Genomic DNA, 18,394 nt, shown 5'->3' with positions numbered 1-18,394 from the left:
AGTAATTTGTTCTTATGATTTGTGTGGTTCATCCTCAGGGAAGTGTTTCTGCTAAGACCAGAAAGCTCTAAACTTCTGCAAGGCATGACCAGGACTAAATTTAAAAAATTATCCCGTAAGTCTAGAATGATTTTTCACTCTGGATAATCCACTGTGTGAAGCAGATTGCATTTGTGGTTTACTTTGCAACCTTAGAAAAGTATTTATTCAGTTATAAGACTGAGTATAAATTAAATGAAAACAAAAATCCTAGCAGCTTTGGAAAGACAGGAAGTCCTTTTAAACCCCTTTCACTTTTTTTCTGAAAGTGAGTTTTCATATAAGCTGATTTTTCTCCAATTTCTTCTTCTTAAGATGCTGATTAGATGTAGCATTGAATGCTTCTTTAATTATTTGTTAACCAGAAGTTGCTTGCAATAAATACTACTAGTAGTTATTCCGCCTTTGCTGACTTTCTGCAGTGTTTCAGTTTGGATGTGTGAGACTGCAGGGAGATTTTAAACAGGTTTGCAATAGTGCTGGACATGAGCTGCAAACTCCGGGTCCCAGTTTAAAGTCTTTCTCCCTTGTCAGCTACCAACTTTAATAATGATGGAATGTGGGCAAGTAGTATGAGCTGCTATCTGTAAGGTATGTGGAAGAGGTGAAGCGCATATGCAATAATAAAACACATGTCAAAATCTGATCTTTGTTCTGTTAACATGCTGAACATGCCTTTATTTTTTTTTTTTATAGCAGTGATTTATAGTCCAGCATAACCATGCAGAATCACTTCATTATATTTGAATAATGAAAAGAGTGCCATCAAAATGGCATGTCTCAGGGGAGCTTTCTGAGGCAATACTTTAAACAAATGGCTTTTTAGATAAATTTATTATGAAGTGTGATGAAAGCCATTTTTCTTGGCTTTCGCATCTTGCAAAATCAATGAGGTTTGTGCTGTGGTGTTTGTGTTTGGTTTTATATCTCTTAAATAAAGGCTAAGTCCTTAGAAACAAGGGCTGATGTTTCGCATGCACCGTGGAAAGGAGATGTAATGGTCAGCTATAGTTCTGTCCTATTATGTCTGCTAAATATTTGTTGACCGATCGTACAACCTAGTCCTACGATTTGTGGGAAATTTATTAGTTGCTTTAAAAATAGTTTACAGGTATCTATGAACACTCATTCAGTTTTGTTGTGCAACAATGTGTTTTTATGAAATTAAAAGAGAACAACATTTTCTTAAAACCTGTTCTGTCGAAGGAGTAAAGGAGTGCTCAGCTTTTGTACCGCCAGTTTCTTAAACTGTGCTATGAAGATATACAAAACCACCCTGAAATTGACCATCTTGGTATTCGTATAATGTTAAAAACAACATTTCTGTTCCTCTGGCACATTTAGCATCCTTGAACTTGTTGTTCCCATATCTAACATTTGATTATTAATAAGACTCTTTTCCCAAATCTGTACATTTGTTTTTTAATAAAAGATGTTCTAAAAGCACATATTTTATTTTCAGGACAAGTATTTATTGAATGAAGATATCTCAAGCTGCTTCTTGCAGATCTGCATTTGGACCAGTGCATTTTCACTTGAAAAAGTTATTTTAGAATGTTTATGTTTTGAGGTGACTCCTCCTTGACCATTTTTTAATAGAACACCAATGTGGGAGTGTGTCATGCTTTAAATGAGGCTGAATTTTTTAAGAGGTGGAAATATATCAATACAACTGATACTTGTGTACTGCTATATTTGAAACTAATGACAACATATTGCTAATGAGCACACAGAAAATTAACATCTCTTTATTTTTTTTGAGCTGAAAAATCAAGGTATGTGCCTGTGTGTTAAGGAATTTTTTTGTGCTTGAATGCAGACACAATTGTCTGAAATGCTTTAACAAATATTATGACAGTAAAAACATCTTGATTGCAACTCAGTAGACCTGGATTCTTTTCCTGAAATAACCACTGATTCTCCTTGAGTCACTTCTTCTCCATATCATGAAAACAGGATAATACATTTGCTGCCTCTGGTGAAGAGTGGTGAGATCTACAGATGAAGAGTGCTATATCGTCATTATGTATTGCTGGTATGACAGATAATATTCTCCAGGGATATAAAAAGGAAGGTGCAAAAGATGCTAGGACAATGAACTGATTTCTAGAGCTGTGCCTGACCTCTTGTCTTGCCAGTGATAATTTACAGCTCAGGATTTGGGAGCGGGAGGGTTGCCGAGCTGTCACTGCTGCTGCCCCAAAGCTCCTGTGGTGGGAGAGAGGACAGCAGGGTCTGCTCTGTTCACCCCTGCTCCAGCCTCCTCTCCCAGGCAGGTTTCACCAAGTCCCACGTGTGGATTGAGCCTACAAACAAATGCTGCATGATCAGAGAGACAGAGTTAGTGATCTCTTCGGCAAGATGGTTTGCAAATTAAGTGATTGCTGTTCAAAGATCAAAACTGGTTTTACCAATAAAGAGTGTTAAGAATTTTCTTCCTCATTAAGGAATTAAAGATTTTATAAAATTTAAACTTGGTAACAACTTCTATTGGGAAGTTCAGCAGCAAGATGCAGTGAGGTCTAACTTGCTGAACTTTAAGTAAATGGATAATCTGTGTCTGTTTTTGAATGTTCTGTATATTGTTGCATTAACTTAAAAGATATTCAGTCATGAGGAATGAGTAGATGTAGTGGGTTTTCTTTTTTTTTTCAAATTCCAGTTTTTCCTTTCCTACAGTGAATGCAAAGCTGGCCATGCTTAATCGCTCCTAATGGGCTAATTGATTCAGCAGCCACCAAGTGTGCGACCTGACTTCTGGTTCACTGAACCACTGAATGCTGTATCGAGATGATGCTTTTATTTCTGTTTCATTGCGCGGGTACATTTTGATCAGAGTTGTGAGAGACGTGGCCTGGCTGCTCTGGTGAGGAGATGTGCCCTGCACCCCAGGCCAGTCTGGCACCAAACCTTGTGCAGGGGCAAACATGCCGGGTGTGCAAACACACCGTGTCCTGGGCGAGCACGTGTGCTGTGGGAGATGAGTCTGCCCTTCGCTTCTGTGTTGGACTTCGTATTAAACTAATTAATCATTCGATTTTTTGGCATCTCAGTAATTACTGCTGGCAAAAAGTAGTCATTTTAATGGTTGCAATATACTGCAAGCACATTTAACTTTGGTGGAAACTTTGCATGACTTTGCTTTAACCGTGTGCCTCTTCTTTGTGGGCATTTTTACAATCAGCTGAGGACTTGTATGGAAGCCTTTGGTGACATCTGTGAGCTCCCAGCAACTTGATCATCAGTGTCAGGTGAGCGTGCGATTTGAGTCTGTTAATTCCTCTTGTACCCAACCTTCATCAGGCCAAGCACGTGCAAAGGGACATGCAAAGTCTTGATTTTGGCTGGATCTGGTTTCCTCTGAATTCTGATGACCCTTCAAAGGCTGCTGTGATGAACTGTAATGCCCTGAAGTGGAAACCTTTTCTCCCCATCCATGCCAAAATGTTTATCGCTAACTTCTCTTCCATCTCTGAAACAGTCTCTCCCCGTTGTGTTTGCTTCCCACAGGCAGCCACTGAGAAGGGGTGAGACGGCGTGGGTGGAAATACACAGCTCTGCCATACATCTTTGCTGCTGTCAGAGGCATCTTCTGTCAGGAAAAGCAGCTGCCAGTTCTGATGAGAACTTTGTAGACACAAGACACCTGTAGCATTTATAAGCTTTTTTTTTTTTTTTTTCATTTTTGGTGACAATTTGGAGCTTTTTGGTGCTTTAATAGCCAACAATGAAAAATCTCTCCTCTGCTAAGACGGATTTTTTTCTAGACTAGCACAGATTGGAGTTGCAGCACAGATAAAGCATTTGTACAGAAGACTTGCATAAAAAAACAAGGAAAAGAAAGAAAATATCAACTTCTGAGTTAATGCAATTTTTTTCTACAGGTTTGGAAAGAGAGAACAGAGTTTAAAAGAACAGCTGAAAGACTGATAATGCTGGTGAGTGCACCCCAAAATATTAAGAACACACTTCATGGAAAAATAATTTGAATAACCTAAATTTTCCTTTCTTTGTTCCTGCTCACAGATCTGTTTGTGAACATTTAGACTGAGAATTAATACCACTAGCCAAATTCATTGAAATAAAATAATGGATTTCTTGAAACCACTCATGGACAGTTGTCAGTACTTGACATGAGCTGTATTCAGTTTACGTGGACTTTGTGCTCCATAGCTTAGGTTGGATAAGGAATTGGTAAAGTTTCCATGGTGGATACTTTTAGAGATGTTTGAATTTCACTATTTCTGTTAACAGCCCTACTAGCAAAATCACTGCTGAGCACAAACAATTTACATTTGTTACACTTGTCTGAGATAACATTAAGGGGTGTTTTTTTTAGGTACAAAAACCAGAGCTCAGCCCTGTCCTTGCTGTTCCGAAGCACCTCTGCCAACACAGCGCCGTGTGATTGACCAAGGGGCTAAATACGTAGGTGGTAATTTGGTTTAAGGGAACTCCCAGTCTTCTGTCAGTTCATGATCAGACATGAAGAGTTTCCATATCACTGGGAGAATAGTCAGAGAAATTCTCACAGTAGCTACTGACATAACTTCAGAGAGACTGATGCCTGTTAATTTTTAAGGCAGTCGGCATCGAATTGTCTTTTAGAGTGTTTAAGGCCATATGAAACCTATTGATTTTTTTGGCTTTGTGGATAGCTGGAGTTGTAATTTAATAATATTTGATGTGAGGAGAACCCTGACTGCAGCTTGGATGGAAATGCAGATTGGAATTTGGAGGGAGGAGTCCGGGTCTTTTCATTCTATTTAAATATTAAAACATTCTGTCCATACAGAATTTTTGCAGCATAAGTTAAAGGTAGACTTTTGTCTGTTTTCTTTGATGTTAAGTGTTCACTTCTAATAATTAGAGATTTTTCAGTGTTTTTTGGACAAGGGATGTAAGAGTCGAGGGTCTTATCATACCCCAAAGTGCCTTTCCTCTTTTGCATGTTTTAGGTTGTTTTTATTTTATTAGTTGTAGAGATTCAACTATGTCTTTAGAAAAAAATTGGTAGTCTATTAGATGAGGCAGGTGACTTGCTTTAAGTTCAAGTTGATTAGTTCTGCTCATTACATTGCAGCATTGCCAAGTCCTCTCTATAGTATTTGTCATTTTGTAAAAGATTAATTCAAAGACTGAAAAAAAACAGATCCAGCAATATATGCAGTTCAGATTTCTGAGTGTTTCTTATGCATTCAAGATGTATTTCAGCTAGAGCGTGTCCAATGGGAGAGGCTGACAACAGATTAACCTTGGCAGTTTAGATCTGAGGTATAAGGTGTGGATTACAGCTACATGTGTTTGCTGCCTGGGTGGCTGATGCAAAGAGGTTGATGTTCGGAAGCTGTAGGATTACATCTGGGTAATGTTTGAATCCATAGTAAAGTGTCTACTCAGACCCCATTCTTCGTGGTTTAAAAAAATGTCAAATATTCTTTTGCTACTCTTTAAAAAATATAAAGCAAAGGTAGTGGAAAGAACTCTACCTATTGGGGTTTTCAGCAAAGCCCCTTTTTTAGCAGTTGTTCACATAAGAACTTCTCCATTGTTGGGAGAGCATATAGAGAAGGTTTTTAGTGCAGCCATACTTTCTAAAATAGATGGACACATGTCCTGACAGGCTTGGCTGCTGTGTTGTCAGTGTGAGCGCCCCCAGCAAGAAACCCCAGTAAGCTGAAGTTGGTTTGGACAATAGCACAGTTTGAACAACCAGTCTGTCTGTACCTGAGGACTGGGCTGAGTTTGCATCATGGCTATATTGACTCGTTGGTTTAAACCACTGTGCTGTGTGTGCATGTGTGTACCCCGAGACATCCCTGTTCAGCGGTGCTCCAGCCCGGGGCTCTTGGGGGGCCGCAGCAGAGGATGGGACGAGCGTCATGAGGTTCTTCCTGCCTCTACTTTGCTTTGTGGCTTGAGCTTTCTTTTTTGGAGAAAGAAATGAAAAAAATAGGGGGGGGGGGAAAAGGACATTGTGGATATAGTAGATTTTTTAACTATACGTTGTCAGGAAAGAACATGGGATGTCTCAGGATGTCTTGGCTTGTTCACCATTTCTCTCTGGGGATATCTGAGCCCTCTGTAAATAAATAGCGGGGTCTGACTGTAGGTGTCTCACAGCAGCCCTTCATTGCGAGTGTTTGGAGCTTTGGGAGAGACATTCCATGTGGCTGGATGAGGTGTGTCCAGGGGAGGACCAGCTTTGCTTACCTGGAGCACAACAACAGAAGAACTGTACCATGTTCAGATGTCCAGCAGACACCCACCAGGATACAAGGGGTTTCTGAACAGCAGGAGCCTCCCACTCAGGAGTCAGGATTGTTCATAATAATCTTGGTAACTCATGACTAACTGTGCCACAGCCACTCATTTTCTGTTTTGTGAATATACAATTATGTACTTGGCCATGTAGAGGCAGTTTTGTTTTTTCTTAAAACTTTGCAGATGAGCAAAAGAACCTGAGCCCCAACACCTGTAAAGATAATTGGGAGTTGTGATAGCTGCTGAGCAATACAAACACCTGGATTTTAGATGGAAGCTTCTGTCAAGAACTTATTTTTTAAACCAGAGCCCCTAGTCAGCATTTAATCTGGCCTTATTACCGCTGTGACATGTGGCAAGAAGGTTACATGAGATAGTTTGGAAAATGTAATCTGTCTTTTAATATGAAGTAAATAGAATGTGCTCTGAATTATAACAAACATAAATTCAATTTTAACCTCTGTCCAATCAGCCACCCATGACAGTTACTCTGTAAATGAGTCCTAGACAGGCCTATTGATTCACTAAGTTGTGGGGATGCACAGAACATCGCTTATATTGTGCTTAGGAACTTCTGAATAGTATTTATTTTTTAACCAGACCCATGTGCTGCATCAAGATTTTATTATTTTTCAGGGAAACAACACTGCAACTTTATAAAGTGATAACTGAGAAATATTAAGGTGCAGTCCAGGAATATATCAACTGAACAAAAGCTGTAATTCATTGAACCCTACTGTCGGACAAACTGTGTCAGGCACAGGCTCAGATAATTTGCTCTATGGCGTTTTCATATTGCAACTTTAAATTTGTGGTCTGGTTGTAACTCCATAAGATTGTTTGTTGCTATGAATTACTAAAAGTATAATGATTATTAAGCATGTACAACTTCCGTATGTAGGATTGTAAACAAGTTGTTAAAAATATGAATGCCTGAAACTAGAATCAGTCATGCTCTTTTTTTTATTAGATCCGCAAGTCTCCCACTTAGAGAACTGCCAAGTACTCATAACGTACCTTTTCATTCTTTAGTTGTCTTTTAAATTATGCCCATTTCAATGTATTTTTTTTCTAATCTTTTATTCATTAATCGTTATGTTAGGGATTAGCATATTTTAGGTGTTGAAGTGTTTGAGTTGGTTTAATGCTTGTTTCCTTTTCAGCTGTCAGTTCATGTGACTGACAACTCTGGAGGTTTGTTCGTTTGGACTTCTCAGCCCAGCGGTTTAGGTGAGTGATCTGAAGACGATGCGTACTCAGCAATTTGAAGAGAAGTTTCACTTTTAGTGTCTTCACTTGGCCAGGAAAGAAAAATCAGTAACTTTGTAAATTTAGGCTCAAATGTCTTAGCATGATAGTTGCCTTTCCTTGTTTACATTTAAAAAGATTAACATTAAGTAAACATTTCAGAAGCTTATTCTAGGAAACTCAAGGAAATGTGTCTTCTTAAATAATGTATTTTCTGGAGTTTTTTCCTTTTTTTTTTTCTTTGTACCTTATAAGAATATGCATGTAAAAAGCTTAAAACCCCAGTTTTCACCACTCTACAGTAGATCTAATAAAATGGTATAATGTAAAGAGATGCCATGGTAACTGAAGTCACTGAGACAGTGTCAAGCTGTTTAACGGTGACTGCTATATTTAGACTTTGGTTTATCACAGTATGACTAGCAAATGGAAAGTTTCTTCAGTGGTCTCGTTTCCTACAACCCAGAAGTGACGGGTGTCACAGAACACAGTATTGCACCACCCTTGGCACTGTTCAGACTCAGTGACTGCTGGTTCGCAGGAATATTCTTTGGAGCACTTTCCCTCTCCTGATGCATCTTGTAGCATCCCTGCAGCAGCTCCACCGTTTCACTATCCAGTTAATAATACACGGCCTGTCCTAATGAAATTAGCACCCGGAGCAAATAGAGGAGCCTGCGCTTTGTGAACTACCAGCCAGGAAAGTACCAGGAAAGTCTTTTCCATAGGAAACTGTTATTTGCATCTCTAAGTAAAGCAGAAGTGGAGTGAGGTGAGAACATGTATATTCTGTTTTCTCAAAGATAGTAAACATACAAATCATCCATGCTATGAGGGCTAGTCAGTGCAATAGATCCTATTAGCAGTAATTTTCACAAAAACTGGTAGCTTTCTCTTCTGTAAATGGTGACATCTTCATACCACTACAAGAAGTTTTTAAATGCCAGAATAGGAAGTGAAGTCTCATTACCAAGGTGTCATTTTGCTCACTTTAATAAAATTCATTTATGTGTGCACTGACATATTACCATAATTTAAAATCTAGGTCCTTGCAAAATGTGCAGGGGGGCGTTACAAGATGGTCCCCATTACTCATTTAAGATTTGGCCACTAGTAGTTCAGCTTTATTGTTAACATGAGACAGTGCTACTTTCAAAAAGAAATAATCACTCAGAGTGGGGTTTGAAATGCTTTATGGATGAGATGGGCAATCCTGAACTCATCAGAACAGTTTTAGACTATTGGGCAACTTGTGAAGTTGCTAACAGGCGTGACTTGGGTAGGAACAGCTTAAGTGTGAGCTCAGTTCAGAAACAGCCTTCTGTCATTCTCACCTGCAGTTGGGAAGAATTAACGAAGCACAGTGAAGAGAAACAGATACATTAGAAGGAAAGACTAAATCAATACTAGGGGAAAAACCTTAACAACCTGATTATTTAGATAAAAAGCTGGTCTCAAAAGACCCATTGCTTAACACATGAAAAATTGACAGGAGAAAGCAGTAGCAAATAGTTTTCTAGGAGTGATGTTGTATTGGCAGGAGGATGGATAAGATATTTACAAAGCATTTAATTAGGTTGTATCTGACAGCATTATGAAGTAGTTGAATGTGTGTCGTGTTTCACCTGGTTTTGGATTATGTGGATTTTGTAAATAAAGAACAACAAAATCAGCTGAAACAAAGCAGAGTGATTAGGTAGGAAAGATTCATATTCCTTAAAAAATATTCTGGATTTCTAATGTGTATTTCTAATGCTATAAAATGCAACAGAGCAAATTAATTACTAGGGCATCTTTATTCAAGTCCACAGAGCAAGCAGAGACCTTTGTCACATCACTGTAAACCTGAAATACTCAAGTGAAGAGTATAGCTTGGCTTTGAAAGAAACACAAAGGATTAATTTGATCCATGCTATAGGGAAAATATGGAAAGCTAGATGAGAAATTTAACATCAATTCAAAATGTGCCTCCTAATATCTATTTTTCATGGAATTTGTTGTGTCCTATGTTCCAGTATATTTGAGTAAATTGTGTGTTTAAATTTATACTGCAAATTTAGGCCAGCATTTGGGTTCCCTACAATTATTCATTTGTAAGCCTGTGCATGCTTATTAGTGGCTCTCAGCTTTAGAGCAAGCATTTCTGCTTCCAAAGCACTGCACACGACTAATTCATTTTTCTGCTTATTCAAAAGCAACAAATTGTCAAGAAACCAAATCTACATTGAATTAAAACCATGTTGCTTTTCTTCCGTAGAAGAGGTGATACTTGGTTATTAAAAAAACAAAAGTCACATTTCAAATGAGCATTAATTCATTGCTGAAATTGCAAAGTGGAGCAATCATAGATACAAGGTGATGGTAAATGAAATGTAACACTTCTCCCATGGCATGTTGTATAGAAACCTTACATTTGCATATTACGGCTGATAATATGGCAAAATGAAAAAGACTTAAGTTTGCAGCAGAATATCTTGTCAAAAGAACCCAAAGTCTAGTTAGTCTTGGAGAAGTATTAAGCTGTATCTAATAGCTCCTTAGTTGTGTTTTATTTAGTTTCTGCCCAAGTTATTATGAAGCAGAGTAGTTTATCTGGTTATATCTACGGCCGTGAACTTATTCCTGTGTTGTACAGTATTTCTGCTTTAAAGGTTCAATTTAACTGTTACTGTTTTACAGCCTTTTCTCAATTCTTCCGTCTTCAGAGAAAGATGAAAACTTTGTGATAATGGTTTCACATTGAATTTGCAGATCCTAATAATGACTATTTTTGGTTTCTGTTACCTGAAACTGCCAGTTGTTATAGATTATATCACCAGTCAACTGGTTTCTGTGCGCTGGAACTGTATGGTTAAATTTCACTGAACTTAAAAGTGCAAGGAGATACTAAGTGTCTGTACCACTGTAACTTGTAGTTTTTGCTACAGTTCTTTGTAGTAAGTGCATTAATAATTGTACATAGTGTGAGGAATAAAAGGTTTCTCAGATGCTGTGGAACTGTTGAAGAAAAAGATATAGAAAGGATCATTTAACATTTGTAATTTTAGTGGGGGGAAAAAAAAAAAATGCACCAGAACTATCCTGCTGTGATTTTAGGGGAGTGTGTTATAGGCTACTGTGTATGGTGTCACCTGCTGCACCAGGAGTTCTGGCCACGGAAGTGATGAATTAGGCAACAGAGAAGAAATCTCTGTATATGGCATTTCATTTTTGGATAGCTGGGGAAGATGATGTAGAAGCTGTACACAAGTGCATTGATTCTGCCGGCTTGTCTGTGCAGCAACGTATTTCATAGCAGCACTGGTATATAAGGTCTCAGGAACATTCCGGGTAGTGCACAAGCCAAAAGAAGATATGTTGGTTTTGTTTTTTGTTTGTTTGTTTTGTGGTGTGTTTTTTTTTTTTTTTTTTGTATTTTTTTTCTTCTTGTCTAGTAAAGTATTTATCCCTTTAGCTTATATGCAATAACTGCTGGGTTAAATGCTGTCTTGTGTTAAATATATATAGATCATTGAACTTCTGTGTAATATTTGAATGTACAGAGCAAGCAGACTCTTCACCCTTGGAACACTGAAGGAATTTACAGCCTTGGGGTTGTGGCTGCCGTCCTCCAAGGTGCTTGACGTGTTAACACGCTGAGGGTGTACAGAACCTTGCAAGCTGTGTTTGGCATCCTGAAGGCAGCATCAGTAACATCACGTAAATCACTGCAGTATGGAGCTCTTCAGAAAACATTTGGGCAAGAGGCATAAGCCATTTCCCTACGCAAGTGCACATGCTAAAAATTGCTGGTAGGTCTCGGTCCCAATGCATTGCTGGGATACTGAGTTTTGAATGTTTTTTGTAGATCTGCCCAGTGGCTCTTCGGACTTTGCCAACATGCTGTTAGCAACTGCTTGAGCATCTACGTGATCTCCAGACTTAAGAGGGCTGCAAGGTTTGATGCTTGATGCAGAGTTGTTGCCATTGAAATTGTGTTGCTGTGCTTTGAAATGCTGCTGGAATTTTGGAAGCCAGGTAAGAGCTTTGAATGCCTCTTGAGATTAAAAGCTCCTGCTCATGCCATGGAAAAATCTTCTGTTGACAGCAGCTATTGGTAATGGGCATCACTTTTTTGCAATAACTCAGAGCACACGGTAATTAGAAAAATCACTACAGTATTCAAGAAAAAAATGGCTACGGGTACAGATAGGGAGAGCTGGAAATATGTTTTAACACTAGTCCCTTTCTCCACCCACTCAAGTGTGACAAGCAAATGTATCTTAAAGAATATAAGCTATGGCAGCACTGAAAGTCAAAGTGTTTAAAAACATGTTTATAGTCTTTCCGACATGACCTATTTAGCAAGAATGAATAAAAAGTTTGGAGTTAACCATTTTTAGGCATTGCATGAAGTGACCAGATCAGGCAAGAAAACCTCTTTGGAAGAAAAGAAGGTAGGTTTTCTTTTACTTTTGAAAGAGCTTTTTCTTTTATTTTCCTGTTTTACCTTTTATTATCCATTATTGCTGCCTTCATGAACACGATGAGCAGTGAAACCAGTAATATTGGAATGCCGAAGTGCACAGCGGTGTGTGCACAATGCAGCCATCGCCCGCCACCACATCCTTTGCTGTTTCTCTTCAGCAGTGTAGCTGGACAAAAGTCCTTCAGTCGCTCCATGAGACTGCTAAAAATGTTGATAGTATGTTACCTTGTAGCTAACTGATTAGTGCCCCATATCTAGTTTAATAACATAAGCATGCTGTACAATTAAATTGCAGTAGTATTTTGTAGTATCTGAAAAATCATTGATATTTTTTGCTATTTATAACATTAGTCACGATTCGATACTAGAAGAAATGTAGTATGTGATGCTCAGCAGTGACAGAAGCTACCAGAGCCATATCTGTATATGTGAAAATTTATTCTGTGTTGTTACAAAAGCATATCTTTTTCGTGAGGCTGACATTCAGAAATGAATATAATATAACAATAGACGACATCTAACTTCTTGTGATCCACAGCTCTTGCAGGTGAGATTTGGCAGTGAAATACTTAATAGATTTCAACAGCAGGCAATTAATCATGTTAATCTAATATGTTCTTACAGCTTACCACTCTGTGGATGCTGGAAAGCCACTGGATTCTATTGCTGCCTGTCCTTGGCAGCGAGAGCATCATCCACTTGGAAGTAAGTATACTGCAATTCTTTCTTTATTTTCATCACTTTACCCTTGTCTCTGACATTATTGCCATCCGTCTTGACTAGATGAATCAATCGAGTGTAGCTGTGGGTGCTGTTTGGTTTATGTTTCCCTTTCAGAGCGCTCGTGTGGACAATCACAGCTGTTAATGCAGCTGGCTGGAGTTTTAAACCTGTTGCATGTGCTTTTCAGCTCACTGCAAGGGAACCTGTTTGACCGAATTCACATTGACCTTGCAGATGAAAATATCTGTCAAACTCAATTACAGAGCTAGATTTGGGGAAAAATATAGGATTTTAGTGAGGGTTTCTAGGAAGCTAATTCTTGAAGGAAGTGCTCTAGGGTTTTCAGCATATAGGCATACTTATAGCATTAAAAAAAAAAAAACAACCACCAAACTCTCAAACTTGCTATTTATAAAGCTGCTTATCTAACTCTGTTTTGCAAAGTTTGAGGAAGTAAAAATAACCTTGACATATGAGGTTGAATGGCAACATCCCTGTAAGTTAGTTTTCGTTATAGCAGAATCTTGCTGGAGTTTGTTGCTTTGGGTTGGACAGGAACTCGAGTGGGTGCAGGTCTCCTCTTCAGTGTATGTGGCCATAAGGGAAGTGGTAAAACTACGAGTGAGGGAGTGATGTCGTGGGACCTCAAAGACAGACTGGTGATGGATTTGAGGAGGAAATTAATGGTGTCTGGTCTTGATTAATGTAAGCTAGTGGTGCACACCCTGCCCTTTGGATAACCCGTTTGTCTTGCTTAGGTGGATCCATCAAGTACATCTCATTCACTGTGGAGTCAGCGTCAGAGGAGAGAATACGCTGCCGGAGATGGGCCAAGTTCTGTTTCTGAATGTTTAGGCATCTTCTCAGCTTTCATGTTTTCTCTGGTGATTGCTTCCGTATCTACAAAATTTGACAAATAATTGCACTTTGAAGGGTGTGCTTAATGGAGGTCCATAAAAATGATTCACAGGCAGCTGTAAACTGAACTATTAAACTAAAGGATAAAAAGCTTCCTTAATGAGCTGTACAAGACAGTTATTGATGTATTTATGAAAACATTCCCAAGTACATGGAACCAAGGGAATTCAAAGATAAATATTTAAAGATTGGCTGACAGTGTTCACATGTAGCAAAACTCCAGTTCATGTATAAGGCAGTAAATTTATAAAAAGTATACATTTATGTGATTTGTAACAAAAAAGAACCAAAACTTGCATTAAACCCAGATGTTTTTCTCTGTAATTGTGTTTATTTCTATTCAAATGAAGAGATGAAGCATGGAGAAAATGGGCAGAGTAGGTTCAGAATATTAATAAGGTAAACCAATATCTTTTTCTATCCAAATAATTTATTAGAGTCATATGACAGAACTGTATTTAAGAGCATGAAACCTAACAACAGTTCAGAGCTTGATTAAGTTTCTTTTCATCCTATCATTGTTGTACACAATTAGGTTATTCAAGTGTGATCTTTGTGTTCCTGTTATGATTCATAACCTTGTTCTTCATGCTCCAGAGGGAGAAAAATTGGTCTGTTGCTACAAATCTGATTAATATATGGATCAGTGCATGCCCTTTTATTGTTTATTATACACATGCACACTTAGTTTGGATAGATGATTATCTCATTGTGTTGCTCTTCATAGGCACGCTGTGTATTAAATATTCAGGGCTGACCCTTGATTTGGCATTACTTTGTCAATTGAGATAATTTTTATTCTTGAATGGTTTAATAATCAATAAGTTTTAAACAATATCATTTTCCTCAGGATTACAGCTGCTGTGTTGTGCGACACCTCCTGCCATAAAGAATGAAGATCTGGCTTGTGCTATTAAGTCAGCTTTAGAGCTTTTACCAGCTGTACGAATTCCTTAGGTTTATTGCACTGCAAAGGCTATAGATGGAGGCTGGACTAGTTCATATTGTTTCCTTGAAAAGGTTGAGAAAGAGTGAAGCAGGAAAACAGGTGACAAGTTAGCTGGTCTGTGCAAAACATTGACAGACATATTGGTCATGGATACTTGTTCTCACTAAGAATCAAGTCTAGAGACAATAGCAACTGGTGGTCACTTGCTGATGTGCTGGTGGCATTTTGTGTTGTGACCTGGTGCGAGCTGCTGTACCCCGCCGGATTAAACCCTGCTGAAGAATCCTCATGCTCCTGCTAGAAGGGGAGATGGAGGCTGATGAGCTGCGGTGCATTGGTGCAGCTGTGGCATCATTGCCCAGCTAGTATGTTGATCTCCATAGTAAAACACCGAGGGTAAAGCCACAAAATACCTTTTGCATTGCTGCATGTGCTTTTATAGCCTGGAATCTGAAGGAAATGCTGAGACACATCTGCAGGCAAAGTGAAGGGCAGTGAGGATGGGTTTCTTGTTGTATAAATGCATCTGTTCTTAAACAACAGAAATATGTCAGTATGTTTTACAGAGCGTCCATGGATGTGGACAGGGTTGTTCAAATGTGGCACATGATCAGGACTTCTGCTTCCTGCTGTAATGAGCAAACTGAAAACTTCAAAAGAGATTTCTAGCTGCTGCTTGCTGCGTTGTTCACAAGGCCTGACAGTCTGCTGATCCCATTTGTTTTAGGATGATGAAAGCAGAAGCAAAATCAAACTCAAAGTGAAGTAAGTTTGGTTTGATGGGATTATAACTCCTGGTGTTCTGAGGAAGGAGTGATGATGCCTATGGCAAGTGTGATCCACACCGTGTGATACCACCTGGCAGTGGACAGGCACCTCAGCACTGGTGATAAATACAGGCAAATGCGTTCCAACTGGAGTCTAGTTATCAGCTTTCTGCCTTTGCAGCTGTTCAGGTCTAGGACATTTGGTGGGATCCACCACAGAGTTGGTGTTGAACATGTACATCACTGCTTTCCCAAAGGTTAGGACATCTGCAGCTCCAGGTTTAGCACTGTATGATTTTTCAGAGGTTCAGCTCAGTCTTTTGGTAAGCAGGTTGTTTCCTGTGTGTACTTCTAAGTTCTGTGGAGTTTGTGAGACTGGTCAGGTTCACACCACATAGCAATTCTTGAAAAGGGAAACAATCACATTTTCCCATTGTTAGGAGCTGTCAGTAAGTTATTCTGGTTTACCCAGCTCTGGAAACAACTGTATGAAGTCGCTAGCATGAACAAGTTAAAATGAAATACACTTTACTTTTTAAAACCTAATTCTTTATTCCTAGTAAAGTAGGGACTGCATCCCAGAAACTTCACTCAGTTTTCCAGCTGTCTGTAGAAGGCCCTTTCTGCCCCATTTTTTGTTTTGTTTTGTTTTGTTTTTTCTTTTTTTTCTTTTTGTTCCCAGCTGTATCAGTTTTATCAGAGTTATTTCCCTGCCCAGGAAACTTGTCATATTCCTGAAATACAGGCTATAAATGCTCCTGCTCCATCATGTTGTACACAGGCATTTGAATCTGTGTTTGTGCTGGGATACTGGAGAGAATAATATCCTTTGCTTTGGATCTGTGAATGTGCTGTGAATGCGTTGCGGGGGATAATGTACACTCAGTTATACAGAGCGTCTTTCAGAATTCCTACAAAGAGAACAACAAAACTGACAGCCAGAAATACGCTAAGAAAATCATGCAAGGCATTTGCTCAGTAGAGTTGGATTTTATTCCTGTGCACTGAAGAACAATAGCAAACAACATGCTTGCTGCTGTATTAATGGATTTTATTTCACTACAACTCCTAAATCACATGCTTCAGCTTGTCATGCTCTTGCCATACTAAACCTTCCTGTGAGACTTCACTCATATCTTACCCATGCTCTATCCCTTCTGATCAGTTTGCTGGGCAGTGAAACAGGATGGAAATGTTAGGACAGTACTAAAAAGAAGATACGGACTCTTCTAGTGAGGAGGATTGACATTGTGACTCTTGTGTTGTATCTGACATCCAGTGGTTGAAATCCTACCAACCAGCTTGTGAAAAAAAGTATAAAGACTGTGAAATTATTGCATTGAATTTGTTAGGGCATTGTCTAGTGGTTTTTTATTGTTGTTGGTTTTGTTTGTTTCATTTTGTTTTGTTTTTTCACTTTGAACTCTTATATATGTATCTGTGGTCTTTATTTTAACAAATAGTTCATACTTGTGGTTGAAAGCTAACAGACTTAGCTCTACAAATGAGTGTGAGACAGCCTTTTTTCCCCTAATGATTTGATTTACCCTAATTTTCCCTGCTGCAGTACTGAAGAACTAATAACTCCACTTGTTGCCTTTACACAGTGTGTGAAACATGTGATGGAGTCTGATTTTTCTCTGCAAGGCTAAATGAATTTAAGCCGTTTTAACTTACATCATTTAGTGATCTAAGACTGTTATTAATGGTGGGAGGATGACCAAAATTTCTTTACTATGTCGTCCTCTCCCGTATGTCTTGTTTTCCAGACTACAATCAGTATGTGTAGTAAACGTTCCCTGAAGGAAGTTTTCCAATGGCCGCATACGTTATTGATGCTGTAATGCCCGGCTGTTTTACTTCTTACACATGAACAGAAATCTGGCAAGCAAAACTGAGTTTGCTAGATCATCTGATGTTCAGATGGAGGATGATGGAAGCAAAACAGTTATAGTAGCTCAGTAAAACTTGCTTCTCCCAGAGCAATGTTTTTTGTCTTTTCATTAGATTACAAAACACCTGGTTTTTAGACACCCGTGTTTTCTAAAAAAATGAACCAGCTACTGGTAACATATTTTAGTTTTAAAAAGCTGATGTTATTTAATCGTTATTTATATTTATTAGTCCTTCTGGTGGCTTTCTTAGCCTGTTCTTAGCCTGAGTCATTGCTCAGTTTTGTGGTTAGGTTTCTGTTTACTTTGATCTTGCAACAGTGACCTTGAATGTTGAGACTTTCAACATTGATATCATACTGAGGGTAGGTCGTGGCACCTACTGAGATGGCCTGAGACTTCCCAGTATAAAACCTGTTTTCTAGTATTTATCTACAGCAGTTGCTGTACAGGCTTCTGGTTTGCTCTCACCTCCTAAGGCTTAGAGAGAGCCCAGTTAAGTGTCTTGGTTTAGCAAATTATTTGGGAGTTGAAGCTTTTCTTGTTATCACCTCAGACACTCTCATTCTTGTCTGAAATTTCTGACTCTTTTGGCGGATTGCAGCATGTAGAAATGACCATGGCAATAGTTCTTCAACTTTGCTTAAACCATGCAGGTGCTCTAGATGGACTTTTCACCACTGAACAGAAGGCATTTGAGTGACTGTAGCAGAGTGCCTTCTGTGGAGTCTGTCCGCACAGCTTTGGAAAGCATCGTGCATTGGTAATCGAACAACCCTTTCCACTCAGGGCCATTTCTTCACACCTTAAACAGCTTAGCAATACTAAGAAAGTATCCGACAGTTCAATAGATTTGTCTAATAGAAGTTTTTCTACTTAGTGTTTCACCCTTGGACTGTTTTCTTCACAAAAGCAATCCCAGCAGCTAGAAATTACAGGAAGCCTCAGAAGAGAAGGGAATTAATAAATGAAGGCAATTGACTCTGGAAGAGAGCTCTCCTTCGAGGCAAGAGCCATTTCAGAGCAGCGCTAAACCCACCAGCGTGGCGGTGTGGAGGGGGAACTGCTGTGCATGCACTGCAGGAAAACCTCACTGCGGGACTGGGCTCGTTCTGTGAGCAGGTGA

The 18,394-nt window shown here is 38.9% G+C and overlaps 1 long non-coding RNA gene across 1 annotated transcript; it reads left to right on the top strand.

Moving 5' to 3' along the window:
• Positions 1-1,547: 1,547 nt before the first annotated feature.
• LOC139828697 (uncharacterized) lies at positions 1,548-14,029 on the top strand. The gene is made up of 6 exons (XR_011740612.1): positions 1,548-3,290; positions 3,924-3,977; positions 7,467-7,533; positions 11,399-11,568; positions 12,644-12,724; positions 13,501-14,029. It is a non-coding gene; the product is annotated as an uncharacterized lncRNA (long non-coding RNA).
• The last annotated feature ends 4,365 nt before the right edge of the window (positions 14,030-18,394 follow it).

This window comes from Patagioenas fasciata, chromosome 10 (genome assembly GCF_037038585.1).
Source record: "Patagioenas fasciata isolate bPatFas1 chromosome 10, bPatFas1.hap1, whole genome shotgun sequence".
Lineage (NCBI taxonomy): Eukaryota > Metazoa > Chordata > Aves > Columbiformes > Columbidae > Patagioenas > Patagioenas fasciata.
The sequence above is the reverse complement of the archived record's forward strand: the minus strand, read 5'-3'. Positions and strand labels throughout refer to the sequence as shown.